Below are 14856 nucleotides of genomic sequence, written 5' to 3'. Positions count from 1 at the left end.
ACCCGGCGAGTCTCGGATCCGGGTCGGGTCTACCCGAACAAATTTGCCAAAATTTATAATTTCTAACAAAAAGAGAAAAAGATATATTTGTAAACAAATTTCTAACTAATGCAAAGAAAAAACCAAATAAGAAAATAAATCAAATTGATTTTACTCAAATACATCATCCTAATCAAATTATATTGATAATATATTTTTTTTATAAATTATTAAATCATTTATATCCGGATCCGGGTCTAATACGGGTCGGAATACTATATTCCGTATTCGACCCGTTTTTTTGTTTGAAAAAACGGATCCGGATCCGGTTAACGGAATTAAATCCGTACCCATACCCGCAAAAATTTCAGGGATCCGATCCGGATCCGGGTCTAGACCCGACCCGTTGACAGGCCTAGGGTCACCCATCCTAGTACTACTGTCGCCCAAGCACGCTTAACTTCGGAGTTCTGATGGGATCCGGTGCATTAGTGCTGGTATGATCGCACCCGCCATGTTCCTTTCGCTTTATTCTTTTAAACTGCCACGTCCTGTGAAGCAGTTTGGCTTTTCTGGACCCGAATTCATTCTAAGCGTCAGTTCATGAATTTCCTCTCATCCTTTTATTTATTTACTTTTATATTTTTTTCTTGTTGCTTTGCACCTTTTTTTTCCCTCGTCGCACAACTCTCAATTATCCTGAAAGTGATCCTTCACGCTTGCGCTTATACATTTGCGCCGACAACTTTGACCGACGATCCGGGCTTCGATCCAGCCGTACCGTTCCTGACTTGTCTCGCGCCTTCAGATCCGCCTTCATGCTTCGATGAGAAGCAAAATAAAAAGCAATCGTTCCGACGGAGCTAAATTACTACAGCATAAAGAACGAAGGGGAAATTTGGATTTCGAAACAAAAAAGGGAGGGGTGCAACACGAGGATTTCCCAGGGGGTCACCTAGGGGTGTCAACGGGCCGGGTCCGGGCCGGAATTCATTATTCCGGATCCGACCGGTTTACCCGACGGGTCTTTTATTCTGTGTTCCGGATCCGGACCCGGCGAGTCTCGGATCCGGGTCGGGTCTACCCGAACAAATTTGCCAAAATTTATAATTTCTAACAAAAAAGAGAAAAAGATATATTTGTAAACAAATTTCTAGCTAATGCAAAGAAAAAACCAAATAAGAAAATAAATCAAATTGATTTTACTCAAATACATCATCCTAATCAAATTATATTGATAATATATATTTTTTATAAATTATTAAATCATTTATTTCCGGATCCGGGTCTAATACGGGTCGGAATACTATATTCCGTATCCGACCCGTTTTTTTGTTTGAAAAAACGGATCCGGATCCGGATAACGGAATTAAATCCCTACCCATACCCGCAAAAATTTCAGGGATCCGATCCGGATCCGGGTGTAGACCCGACCCGTTGACCGGCCTAGGGTCACCCATCCTAGTACTACTGTCGCCCAAGCACGCTTAACTTCGGAGTTCTGATGGGATCCGGTGCATTAGTGCTGGTATGATCGCACCCGCCATGTTTCTTTCGCTTTATTCTTTTAAACTGCCACGTCCTGTGAAGCAGTTTGGCTTTTCTGGACCCGAATTCATTCTAAGCGTCAGTTCATGAATTTCCTCTCATCCTTTTATTTATTTACTTTTATATTTTTTTCTTGTTGCTTTGCACCTTTTTTTTCCCTCGTCGCACAACTCTCAATTATCCTGAAAGTGATCCTTCACGCTTGCGCTTATACATTTGCGCCGACAACTTTGACCGACGATCCGGGCTTCGATCCAGCCGTACCGTTCCTGACTTGTCTCGCGCCTTCAGATCCGCGTTCATGCTTCGATAAAAAGCAAAATATAAAGCAATCGTTCCGACGGAGCTAAATTACTACAGCATAAAGAACGAAGGGGAAATTTGGATTTCGAAACAAAAAAGGGAGGGGTGCAACACGAGGATTTCCCAGGGGGTCACCTAGGGGTGTCAACGTGCCGGGTCCGGGCCGGAATTCATTATTCTGGACCCGGACCCGGATCCGACCCGTTTACCCGACGGGTCTTTTATTCGGTGTTCCGGATCCGGACCCGGCGAGTCTCGGATCCGGGTCGGGTCTACCCGAACAAATTTGCCAAAATTTATAATTTCTAACAAAAAAGAGAAAAAGATATATTTGTAAACTAATTTCTAACTAATGCAAAGAAAAAACCAAATAAGAAAATAAATCAAATTGATTTTACTCAAATACATCATCCTAATCAAATTATATTGATAATATATATTTTTTATAAATTATTAAATCATTTATATCCGGATGCGGGTCTAATACGGGTCGGAATACTATATTCCGTATCCGACCCGTTTTTTTGTTTGAAAAAACGGATCCGGATCCGGATAACGGAATTAAATCCCTACCCATACCCGCAAAAATTTTAGGGATCCGATCCGGATCCGGGTCTAGACCCGACCCGTTGACAGGCCTAGGGTCACCCATCCTAGTACTACTGTCGCCCAAGCACGCTTAACTTCGGAGTTCTGATGGGATCCGGTGCATTAGTGCTGGTATGATCGCACCCGCCATGTTCCTTTCGCTTTATTCTTTTAAACTGCCACGTCCTGTGAAGCAGTTTGGCTTTTCTGGACCCGAATTCATTCTAAGCATCAGTTCATGAATTTCCTCTCATCCTTTTATTTATTTACTTTTATATTTTTTTCTTGTTGCTTTGCACCTTTTTTTTCCCTCGTCGCACAACTCTCAATTATCCTGAAAGTGATCCTTCACGCTTGCGCTTATACATTTGCGCCGACAACTTTGACCGACGATCCGGGCTTCGATCCAGCCGTACCGTTCCTGACTTGTCTCGCGCCTTCAGATCCGCCTTCATGCTTCGATGAGAAGCAAAATAAAAAGCAATCGTTCCGACGGAGCTAAATTACTACAGCATAAAGAACGAAGGGGAAATTTGGATTTCGAAACAAAAAAGGGAGGGGTGCAACACGAGGATTTCCCAGGGGGTCACCTAGGGGTGTCAACGGGCCGGGTCCGGGCCGGAATTCATTATTCCGGACCCGGACCCGGATCCGACCCGTTTACCCGACGGGTCTTTTATTCTGTGTTCCGGATCCGGACCCGGCGAGTCTCGGATCCGGGTCGGGTCTACCCGAACAAATTTGCCAAAATTTATAATTTCTAACAAAAAGAGAAAAAGATATATTTGTAAACAAATTTCTAACTAATGCAAAGAAAAAACCAAATAAGAAAATAAATCAAATTGATTTTACTCAAATACATCATCCTAATCAAATTATATTGATAATATATTTTTTTTATAAATTATTAAATCATTTATATCCGGATCCGGGTCTAATACGGGTCGGAATACTATATTCCGTATTCGACCCGTTTTTTTGTTTGAAAAAACGGATCCGGATCCGGTTAACGGAATTAAATCCGTACCCATACCCGCAAAAATTTCAGGGATCCGATCCGGATCCGGGTCTAGACCCGACCCGTTGACAGGCCTAGGGTCACCCATCCTAGTACTACTGTCGCCCAAGCACGCTTAACTTCGGAGTTCTGATGGGATCCGGTGCATTAGTGCTGGTATGATCGCACCCGCCATGTTCCTTTCGCTTTATTCTTTTAAACTGCCACGTCCTGTGAAGCAGTTTGGCTTTTCTGGACCCGAATTCATTCTAAGCGTCAGTTCATGAATTTCCTCTCATCCTTTTATTTATTTACTTTTATATTTTTTTCTTGTTGCTTTGCACCTTTTTTTTCCCTCGTCGCACAACTCTCAATTATCCTGAAAGTGATCCTTCACGCTTGCGCTTATACATTTGCGCCGACAACTTTGACCGACGATCCGGGCTTCGATCCAGCCGTACCGTTCCTGACTTGTCTCGCGCCTTCAGATCCGCCTTCATGCTTCGATGAGAAGCAAAATAAAAAGCAATCGTTCCGACGGAGCTAAATTACTACAGCATAAAGAACGAAGGGGAAATTTGGATTTCGAAACAAAAAAGGGAGGGGTGCAACACGAGGATTTCCCAGGGGGTCACCTAGGGGTGTCAACGGGCCGGGTCCGGGCCGGAATTCATTATTCCGGATCCGACCGGTTTACCCGACGGGTCTTTTATTCTGTGTTCCGGATCCGGACCCGGCGAGTCTCGGATCCGGGTCGGGTCTACCCGAACAAATTTGCCAAAATTTATAATTTCTAACAAAAAAGAGAAAAAGATATATTTGTAAACAAATTTCTAGCTAATGCAAAGAAAAAACCAAATAAGAAAATAAATCAAATTGATTTTACTCAAATACATCATCCTAATCAAATTATATTGATAATATATATTTTTTATAAATTATTAAATCATTTATTTCCGGATCCGGGTCTAATACGGGTCGGAATACTATATTCCGTATCCGACCCGTTTTTTTGTTTGAAAAAACGGATCCGGATCCGGATAACGGAATTAAATCCCTACCCATACCCGCAAAAATTTCAGGGATCCGATCCGGATCCGGGTCTAGACCCGACCCGTTGACCGGCCTAGGGTCACCCATCCTAGTACTACTGTCGCCCAAGCACGCTTAACTTCGGAGTTCTGATGGGATCCGGTGCATTAGTGCTGGTATGATCGCACCCGCCATGTTCCTTTCGCTTTATTCTTTTAAACTGCCACGTCCTGTGAAGCAGTTTGGCTTTTCTGGACCCGAATTCATTCTAAGCGTCAGTTCATGAATTTCCTCTCATCCTTTTATTTATTTACTTTTATATTTTTTTCTTGTTGCTTTGCACCTTTTTTTTCCCTCGTCGCACAACTCTCAATTATCCTGAAAGTGATCCTTCACGCTTGCGCTTATACATTTGCGCCGACAACTTTGACCGACGATCCGGGCTTCGATCCAGCCGTACCGTTCCTGACTTGTCTCGCGCCTTCAGATCCGCCTTCATGCTTCGATGAGAAGCAAAATAAAAAGCAATCGTTCCGACGGAGCTAAATTACTACAGCATAAAGAACGAAGGGGAAATTTGGATTTCGAAACAAAAAAGGGAGGGGTGCAACACGAGGATTTCCCAGGGGGTCACCTAGGGGTGTCAACGGGCCGGGTCCGGGCCGGAATTCATTATTCCGGACCCGGACCCGGATCCGACCCGTTTACCCGACGGGTCTTTTATTCTGTGTTCCGGATCCGGACCCGGCGAGTCTCGGATCCGGGTCGGGTCTACCCGAACAAATTTGCCAAAATTTATAATTTCTAACAAAAAAGAGAAAAAGATATATTTGTAAACTAATTTCTAACTAATGCAAAGAAAAAACCAAATAAGAAAATAAATCAAATTGATTTTACTCAAATACATCATCCTAATCAAATTATATTGATAATATATATTTTTTATAAATTATTAAATCATTTATATCCGGATGCGGGTCTAATACGGGTCGGAATACTATATTCCGTATCCGACCCGTTTTTTTGTTTGAAAAAACGGATCCGGATCCGGATAACGGAATTAAATCCCTACCCATACCCGCAAAAATTTTAGGGATCCGATCCGGATCCGGGTCTAGACCCGACCCGTTGACAGGCCTAGGGTCACCCATCCTAGTACTACTGTCGCCCAAGCACGCTTAACTTCGGAGTTCTGATGGGATCCGGTGCATTAGTGCTGGTATGATCGCACCCGCCATGTTCCTTTCGCTTTATTCTTTTAAACTGCCACGTCCTGTGAAGCAGTTTGGCTTTTCTGGACCCGAATTCATTCTAAGCATCAGTTCATGAATTTCCTCTCATCCTTTTATTTATTTACTTTTATATTTTTTTCTTGTTGCTTTGCACCTTTTTTTTCCCTCGTCGCACAACTCTCAATTATCCTGAAAGTGATCCTTCACGCTTGCGCTTATACATTTGCGCCGACAACTTTGACCGACGATCCGGGCTTCGATCCAGCCGTACCGTTCCTGACTTGTCTCGCGCCTTCAGATCCGCCTTCATGCTTCGATGAGAAGCAAAATAAAAAGCAATCGTTCCGACGGAGCTAAATTACTACAGCATAAAGAACGAAGGGGAAATTTGGATTTCGAAACAAAAAAGGGAGGGGTGCAACACGAGGATTTCCCAGGGGGTCACCTAGGGGTGTCAACGGGCCGGGTCCGGGCCGGAATTCATTATTCCGGACCCGGACCCGGATCCGACCCGTTTACCCGACGGGTCTTTTATTCTGTGTTCCGGATCCGGACCCGGCGAGTCTCGGATCCGGGTCGGGTCTACCCGAACAAATTTGCCAAAATTTATAATTTCTAACAAAAAGAGAAAAAGATATATTTGTAAACAAATTTCTAACTAATGCAAAGAAAAAACCAAATAAGAAAATAAATCAAATTGATTTTACTCAAATACATCATCCTAATCAAATTATATTGATAATATATTTTTTTTATAAATTATTAAATCATTTATATCCGGATCCGGGTCTAATACGGGTCGGAATACTATATTCCGTATTCGACCCGTTTTTTTGTTTGAAAAAACGGATCCGGATCCGGTTAACGGAATTAAATCCGTACCCATACCCGCAAAAATTTCAGGGATCCGATCCGGATCCGGGTCTAGACCCGACCCGTTGACAGGCCTAGGGTCACCCATCCTAGTACTACTGTCGCCCAAGCACGCTTAACTTCGGAGTTCTGATGGGATCCGGTGCATTAGTGCTGGTATGATCGCACCCGCCATGTTCCTTTCGCTTTATTCTTTTAAACTGCCACGTCCTGTGAAGCAGTTTGGCTTTTCTGGACCCGAATTCATTCTAAGCGTCAGTTCATGAATTTCCTCTCATCCTTTTATTTATTTACTTTTATATTTTTTTCTTGTTGCTTTGCACCTTTTTTTTCCCTCGTCGCACAACTCTCAATTATCCTGAAAGTGATCCTTCACGCTTGCGCTTATACATTTGCGCCGACAACTTTGACCGACGATCCGGGCTTCGATCCAGCCGTACCGTTCCTGACTTGTCTCGCGCCTTCAGATCCGCCTTCATGCTTCGATGAGAAGCAAAATAAAAAGCAATCGTTCCGACGGAGCTAAATTACTACAGCATAAAGAACGAAGGGGAAATTTGGATTTCGAAACAAAAAAGGGAGGGGTGCAACACGAGGATTTCCCAGGGGGTCACCTAGGGGTGTCAACGGGCCGGGTCCGGGCCGGAATTCATTATTCCGGATCCGACCGGTTTACCCGACGGGTCTTTTATTCTGTGTTCCGGATCCGGACCCGGCGAGTCTCGGATCCGGGTCGGGTCTACCCGAACAAATTTGCCAAAATTTATAATTTCTAACAAAAAAGAGAAAAAGATATATTTGTAAACAAATTTCTAGCTAATGCAAAGAAAAAACCAAATAAGAAAATAAATCAAATTGATTTTACTCAAATACATCATCCTAATCAAATTATATTGATAATATATATTTTTTATAAATTATTAAATCATTTATTTCCGGATCCGGGTCTAATACGGGTCGGAATACTATATTCCGTATCCGACCCGTTTTTTTGTTTGAAAAAACGGATCCGGATCCGGATAACGGAATTAAATCCCTACCCATACCCGCAAAAATTTCAGGGATCCGATCCGGATCCGGGTGTAGACCCGACCCGTTGACCGGCCTAGGGTCACCCATCCTAGTACTACTGTCGCCCAAGCACGCTTAACTTCGGAGTTCTGATGGGATCCGGTGCATTAGTGCTGGTATGATCGCACCCGCCATGTTTCTTTCGCTTTATTCTTTTAAACTGCCACGTCCTGTGAAGCAGTTTGGCTTTTCTGGACCCGAATTCATTCTAAGCGTCAGTTCATGAATTTCCTCTCATCCTTTTATTTATTTACTTTTATATTTTTTTCTTGTTGCTTTGCACCTTTTTTTTCCCTCGTCGCACAACTCTCAATTATCCTGAAAGTGATCCTTCACGCTTGCGCTTATACATTTGCGCCGACAACTTTGACCGACGATCCGGGCTTCGATCCAGCCGTACCGTTCCTGACTTGTCTCGCGCCTTCAGATCCGCGTTCATGCTTCGATAAAAAGCAAAATATAAAGCAATCGTTCCGACGGAGCTAAATTACTACAGCATAAAGAACGAAGGGGAAATTTGGATTTCGAAACAAAAAAGGGAGGGGTGCAACACGAGGATTTCCCAGGGGGTCACCTAGGGGTGTCAACGTGCCGGGTCCGGGCCGGAATTCATTATTCTGGACCCGGACCCGGATCCGACCCGTTTACCCGACGGGTCTTTTATTCGGTGTTCCGGATCCGGACCCGGCGAGTCTCGGATCCGGGTCGGGTCTACCCGAACAAATTTGCCAAAATTTATAATTTCTAACAAAAAAGAGAAAAAGATATATTTGTAAACTAATTTCTAACTAATGCAAAGAAAAAACCAAATAAGAAAATAAATCAAATTGATTTTACTCAAATACATCATCCTAATCAAATTATATTGATAATATATATTTTTTATAAATTATTAAATCATTTATATCCGGATGCGGGTCTAATACGGGTCGGAATACTATATTCCGTATCCGACCCGTTTTTTTGTTTGAAAAAACGGATCCGGATCCGGATAACGGAATTAAATCCCTACCCATACCCGCAAAAATTTTAGGGATCCGATCCGGATCCGGGTCTAGACCCGACCCGTTGACAGGCCTAGGGTCACCCATCCTAGTACTACTGTCGCCCAAGCACGCTTAACTTCGGAGTTCTGATGGGATCCGGTGCATTAGTGCTGGTATGATCGCACCCGCCATGTTCCTTTCGCTTTATTCTTTTAAACTGCCACGTCCTGTGAAGCAGTTTGGCTTTTCTGGACCCGAATTCATTCTAAGCATCAGTTCATGAATTTCCTCTCATCCTTTTATTTATTTACTTTTATATTTTTTTCTTGTTGCTTTGCACCTTTTTTTTCCCTCGTCGCACAACTCTCAATTATCCTGAAAGTGATCCTTCACGCTTGCGCTTATACATTTGCGCCGACAACTTTGACCGACGATCCGGGCTTCGATCCAGCCGTACCGTTCCTGACTTGTCTCGCGCCTTCAGATCCGCCTTCATGCTTCGATGAGAAGCAAAATAAAAAGCAATCGTTCCGACGGAGCTAAATTACTACAGCATAAAGAACGAAGGGGAAATTTGGATTTCGAAACAAAAAAGGGAGGGGTGCAACACGAGGATTTCCCAGGGGGTCACCTAGGGGTGTCAACGGGCCGGGTCCGGGCCGGAATTCATTATTCCGGACCCGGACCCGGATCCGACCCGTTTACCCGACGGGTCTTTTATTCTGTGTTCCGGATCCGGACCCGGCGAGTCTCGGATCCGGGTCGGGTCTACCCGAACAAATTTGCCAAAATTTATAATTTCTAACAAAAAGAGAAAAAGATATATTTGTAAACAAATTTCTAACTAATGCAAAGAAAAAACCAAATAAGAAAATAAATCAAATTGATTTTACTCAAATACATCATCCTAATCAAATTATATTGATAATATATTTTTTTTATAAATTATTAAATCATTTATATCCGGATCCGGGTCTAATACGGGTCGGAATACTATATTCCGTATTCGACCCGTTTTTTTGTTTGAAAAAACGGATCCGGATCCGGTTAACGGAATTAAATCCGTACCCATACCCGCAAAAATTTCAGGGATCCGATCCGGATCCGGGTCTAGACCCGACCCGTTGACAGGCCTAGGGTCACCCATCCTAGTACTACTGTCGCCCAAGCACGCTTAACTTCGGAGTTCTGATGGGATCCGGTGCATTAGTGCTGGTATGATCGCACCCGCCATGTTCCTTTCGCTTTATTCTTTTAAACTGCCACGTCCTGTGAAGCAGTTTGGCTTTTCTGGACCCGAATTCATTCTAAGCGTCAGTTCATGAATTTCCTCTCATCCTTTTATTTATTTACTTTTATATTTTTTTCTTGTTGCTTTGCACCTTTTTTTTCCCTCGTCGCACAACTCTCAATTATCCTGAAAGTGATCCTTCACGCTTGCGCTTATACATTTGCGCCGACAACTTTGACCGACGATCCGGGCTTCGATCCAGCCGTACCGTTCCTGACTTGTCTCGCGCCTTCAGATCCGCCTTCATGCTTCGATGAGAAGCAAAATAAAAAGCAATCGTTCCGACGGAGCTAAATTACTACAGCATAAAGAACGAAGGGGAAATTTGGATTTCGAAACAAAAAAGGGAGGGGTGCAACACGAGGATTTCCCAGGGGGTCACCTAGGGGTGTCAACGGGCCGGGTCCGGGCCGGAATTCATTATTCCGGATCCGACCGGTTTACCCGACGGGTCTTTTATTCTGTGTTCCGGATCCGGACCCGGCGAGTCTCGGATCCGGGTCGGGTCTACCCGAACAAATTTGCCAAAATTTATAATTTCTAACAAAAAAGAGAAAAAGATATATTTGTAAACAAATTTCTAGCTAATGCAAAGAAAAAACCAAATAAGAAAATAAATCAAATTGATTTTACTCAAATACATCATCCTAATCAAATTATATTGATAATATATATTTTTTATAAATTATTAAATCATTTATTTCCGGATCCGGGTCTAATACGGGTCGGAATACTATATTCCGTATCCGACCCGTTTTTTTGTTTGAAAAAACGGATCCGGATCCGGATAACGGAATTAAATCCCTACCCATACCCGCAAAAATTTCAGGGATCCGATCCGGATCCGGGTGTAGACCCGACCCGTTGACCGGCCTAGGGTCACCCATCCTAGTACTACTGTCGCCCAAGCACGCTTAACTTCGGAGTTCTGATGGGATCCGGTGCATTAGTGCTGGTATGATCGCACCCGCCATGTTTCTTTCGCTTTATTCTTTTAAACTGCCACGTCCTGTGAAGCAGTTTGGCTTTTCTGGACCCGAATTCATTCTAAGCGTCAGTTCATGAATTTCCTCTCATCCTTTTATTTATTTACTTTTATATTTTTTTCTTGTTGCTTTGCACCTTTTTTTTCCCTCGTCGCACAACTCTCAATTATCCTGAAAGTGATCCTTCACGCTTGCGCTTATACATTTGCGCCGACAACTTTGACCGACGATCCGGGCTTCGATCCAGCCGTACCGTTCCTGACTTGTCTCGCGCCTTCAGATCCGCGTTCATGCTTCGATAAAAAGCAAAATATAAAGCAATCGTTCCGACGGAGCTAAATTACTACAGCATAAAGAACGAAGGGGAAATTTGGATTTCGAAACAAAAAAGGGAGGGGTGCAACACGAGGATTTCCCAGGGGGTCACCTAGGGGTGTCAACGTGCCGGGTCCGGGCCGGAATTCATTATTCTGGACCCGGACCCGGATCCGACCCGTTTACCCGACGGGTCTTTTATTCGGTGTTCCGGATCCGGACCCGGCGAGTCTCGGATCCGGGTCGGGTCTACCCGAACAAATTTGCCAAAATTTATAATTTCTAACAAAAAAGAGAAAAAGATATATTTGTAAACTAATTTCTAACTAATGCAAAGAAAAAACCAAATAAGAAAATAAATCAAATTGATTTTACTCAAATACATCATCCTAATCAAATTATATTGATAATATATATTTTTTATAAATTATTAAATCATTTATATCCGGATGCGGGTCTAATACGGGTCGGAATACTATATTCCGTATCCGACCCGTTTTTTTGTTTGAAAAAACGGATCCGGATCCGGATAACGGAATTAAATCCCTACCCATACCCGCAAAAATTTTAGGGATCCGATCCGGATCCGGGTCTAGACCCGACCCGTTGACAGGCCTAGGGTCACCCATCCTAGTACTACTGTCGCCCAAGCACGCTTAACTTCGGAGTTCTGATGGGATCCGGTGCATTAGTGCTGGTATGATCGCACCCGCCATGTTCCTTTCGCTTTATTCTTTTAAACTGCCACGTCCTGTGAAGCAGTTTGGCTTTTCTGGACCCGAATTCATTCTAAGCATCAGTTCATGAATTTCCTCTCATCCTTTTATTTATTTACTTTTATATTTTTTTCTTGTTGCTTTGCACCTTTTTTTTCCCTCGTCGCACAACTCTCAATTATCCTGAAAGTGATCCTTCACGCTTGCGCTTATACATTTGCGCCGACAACTTTGACCGACGATCCGGGCTTCGATCCAGCCGTACCGTTCCTGACTTGTCTCGCGCCTTCAGATCCGCCTTCATGCTTCGATGAGAAGCAAAATAAAAAGCAATCGTTCCGACGGAGCTAAATTACTACAGCATAAAGAACGAAGGGGAAATTTGGATTTCGAAACAAAAAAGGGAGGGGTGCAACACGAGGATTTCCCAGGGGGTCACCTAGGGGTGTCAACGGGCCGGGTCCGGGCCGGAATTCATTATTCCGGACCCGGACCCGGATCCGACCCGTTTACCCGACGGGTCTTTTATTCTGTGTTCCGGATCCGGACCCGGCGAGTCTCGGATCCGGGTCGGGTCTACCCGAACAAATTTGCCAAAATTTATAATTTCTAACAAAAAGAGAAAAAGATATATTTGTAAACAAATTTCTAACTAATGCAAAGAAAAAACCAAATAAGAAAATAAATCAAATTGATTTTACTCAAATACATCATCCTAATCAAATTATATTGATAATATATTTTTTTTATAAATTATTAAATCATTTATATCCGGATCCGGGTCTAATACGGGTCGGAATACTATATTCCGTATTCGACCCGTTTTTTTGTTTGAAAAAACGGATCCGGATCCGGTTAACGGAATTAAATCCGTACCCATACCCGCAAAAATTTCAGGGATCCGATCCGGATCCGGGTCTAGACCCGACCCGTTGACAGGCCTAGGGTCACCCATCCTAGTACTACTGTCGCCCAAGCACGCTTAACTTCGGAGTTCTGATGGGATCCGGTGCATTAGTGCTGGTATGATCGCACCCGCCATGTTCCTTTCGCTTTATTCTTTTAAACTGCCACGTCCTGTGAAGCAGTTTGGCTTTTCTGGACCCGAATTCATTCTAAGCGTCAGTTCATGAATTTCCTCTCATCCTTTTATTTATTTACTTTTATATTTTTTTCTTGTTGCTTTGCACCTTTTTTTTCCCTCGTCGCACAACTCTCAATTATCCTGAAAGTGATCCTTCACGCTTGCGCTTATACATTTGCGCCGACAACTTTGACCGACGATCCGGGCTTCGATCCAGCCGTACCGTTCCTGACTTGTCTCGCGCCTTCAGATCCGCCTTCATGCTTCGATGAGAAGCAAAATAAAAAGCAATCGTTCCGACGGAGCTAAATTACTACAGCATAAAGAACGAAGGGGAAATTTGGATTTCGAAACAAAAAAGGGAGGGGTGCAACACGAGGATTTCCCAGGGGGTCACCTAGGGGTGTCAACGGGCCGGGTCCGGGCCGGAATTCATTATTCCGGATCCGACCGGTTTACCCGACGGGTCTTTTATTCTGTGTTCCGGATCCGGACCCGGCGAGTCTCGGATCCGGGTCGGGTCTACCCGAACAAATTTGCCAAAATTTATAATTTCTAACAAAAAAGAGAAAAAGATATATTTGTAAACAAATTTCTAGCTAATGCAAAGAAAAAACCAAATAAGAAAATAAATCAAATTGATTTTACTCAAATACATCATCCTAATCAAATTATATTGATAATATATATTTTTTATAAATTATTAAATCATTTATTTCCGGATCCGGGTCTAATACGGGTCGGAATACTATATTCCGTATCCGACCCGTTTTTTTGTTTGAAAAAACGGATCCGGATCCGGATAACGGAATTAAATCCCTACCCATACCCGCAAAAATTTCAGGGATCCGATCCGGATCCGGGTGTAGACCCGACCCGTTGACCGGCCTAGGGTCACCCATCCTAGTACTACTGTCGCCCAAGCACGCTTAACTTCGGAGTTCTGATGGGATCCGGTGCATTAGTGCTGGTATGATCGCACCCGCCATGTTTCTTTCGCTTTATTCTTTTAAACTGCCACGTCCTGTGAAGCAGTTTGGCTTTTCTGGACCCGAATTCATTCTAAGCGTCAGTTCATGAATTTCCTCTCATCCTTTTATTTATTTACTTTTATATTTTTTTCTTGTTGCTTTGCACCTTTTTTTTCCCTCGTCGCACAACTCTCAATTATCCTGAAAGTGATCCTTCACGCTTGCGCTTATACATTTGCGCCGACAACTTTGACCGACGATCCGGGCTTCGATCCAGCCGTACCGTTCCTGACTTGTCTCGCGCCTTCAGATCCGCGTTCATGCTTCGATAAAAAGCAAAATATAAAGCAATCGTTCCGACGGAGCTAAATTACTACAGCATAAAGAACGAAGGGGAAATTTGGATTTCGAAACAAAAAAGGGAGGGGTGCAACACGAGGATTTCCCAGGGGGTCACCTAGGGGTGTCAACGTGCCGGGTCCGGGCCGGAATTCATTATTCTGGACCCGGACCCGGATCCGACCCGTTTACCCGACGGGTCTTTTATTCGGTGTTCCGGATCCGGACCCGGCGAGTCTCGGATCCGGGTCGGGTCTACCCGAACAAATTTGCCAAAATTTATAATTTCTAACAAAAAAGAGAAAAAGATATATTTGTAAACTAATTTCTAACTAATGCAAAGAAAAAACCAAATAAGAAAATAAATCAAATTGATTTTACTCAAATACATCATCCTAATCAAATTATATTGATAATATATATTTTTTATAAATTATTAAATCATTTATATCCGGATGCGGGTCTAATACGGGTCGGAATACTATATTCCGTATCCGACCCGTTTTTTTGTTTGAAAAAACGGATCCGGATCCGGATAACGGAAT

General features: G+C 43.3%; 14 pseudogenes; all 14 read right to left on the bottom strand.

Moving 5' to 3' along the window:
* Window positions 1–372: 372 nt before the first annotated feature.
* Window positions 373–490, bottom strand: LOC140019157 (5S ribosomal RNA; annotated as a pseudogene).
* A 913-nt stretch (window positions 491–1403) lies between these two features.
* On the bottom strand, window positions 1404–1521 carry LOC140018409 (5S ribosomal RNA; annotated as a pseudogene).
* A 925-nt stretch (window positions 1522–2446) lies between these two features.
* Window positions 2447–2564, bottom strand: LOC140019156 (5S ribosomal RNA; annotated as a pseudogene).
* A 924-nt stretch (window positions 2565–3488) lies between these two features.
* On the bottom strand, window positions 3489–3606 carry LOC140019155 (5S ribosomal RNA; annotated as a pseudogene).
* Window positions 3607–4519: 913 nt separating this feature from the next.
* Window positions 4520–4637, bottom strand: LOC140018407 (5S ribosomal RNA; annotated as a pseudogene).
* Window positions 4638–5562: 925 nt separating this feature from the next.
* Window positions 5563–5680, bottom strand: LOC140019154 (5S ribosomal RNA; annotated as a pseudogene).
* A 924-nt stretch (window positions 5681–6604) lies between these two features.
* On the bottom strand, window positions 6605–6722 carry LOC140019152 (5S ribosomal RNA; annotated as a pseudogene).
* A 913-nt stretch (window positions 6723–7635) lies between these two features.
* On the bottom strand, window positions 7636–7753 carry LOC140018406 (5S ribosomal RNA; annotated as a pseudogene).
* Window positions 7754–8678: 925 nt separating this feature from the next.
* On the bottom strand, window positions 8679–8796 carry LOC140019151 (5S ribosomal RNA; annotated as a pseudogene).
* A 924-nt stretch (window positions 8797–9720) lies between these two features.
* LOC140019150 (5S ribosomal RNA) lies at window positions 9721–9838 on the bottom strand (annotated as a pseudogene).
* A 913-nt stretch (window positions 9839–10751) lies between these two features.
* LOC140018405 (5S ribosomal RNA) lies at window positions 10752–10869 on the bottom strand (annotated as a pseudogene).
* A 925-nt stretch (window positions 10870–11794) lies between these two features.
* LOC140019149 (5S ribosomal RNA) lies at window positions 11795–11912 on the bottom strand (annotated as a pseudogene).
* Window positions 11913–12836: 924 nt separating this feature from the next.
* Window positions 12837–12954, bottom strand: LOC140019148 (5S ribosomal RNA; annotated as a pseudogene).
* Window positions 12955–13867: 913 nt separating this feature from the next.
* Window positions 13868–13985, bottom strand: LOC140018403 (5S ribosomal RNA; annotated as a pseudogene).
* Between the last annotated feature and the right edge of the window lie 871 nt (window positions 13986–14856).

Source organism: Coffea arabica, chromosome 11c (assembly GCF_036785885.1).
Source record: "Coffea arabica cultivar ET-39 chromosome 11c, Coffea Arabica ET-39 HiFi, whole genome shotgun sequence".
Lineage (NCBI taxonomy): Eukaryota > Viridiplantae > Streptophyta > Magnoliopsida > Gentianales > Rubiaceae > Coffea > Coffea arabica.
Note: the sequence above shows the minus strand (reverse complement) of the source record. Positions and strands in the feature narration are given on the sequence as shown.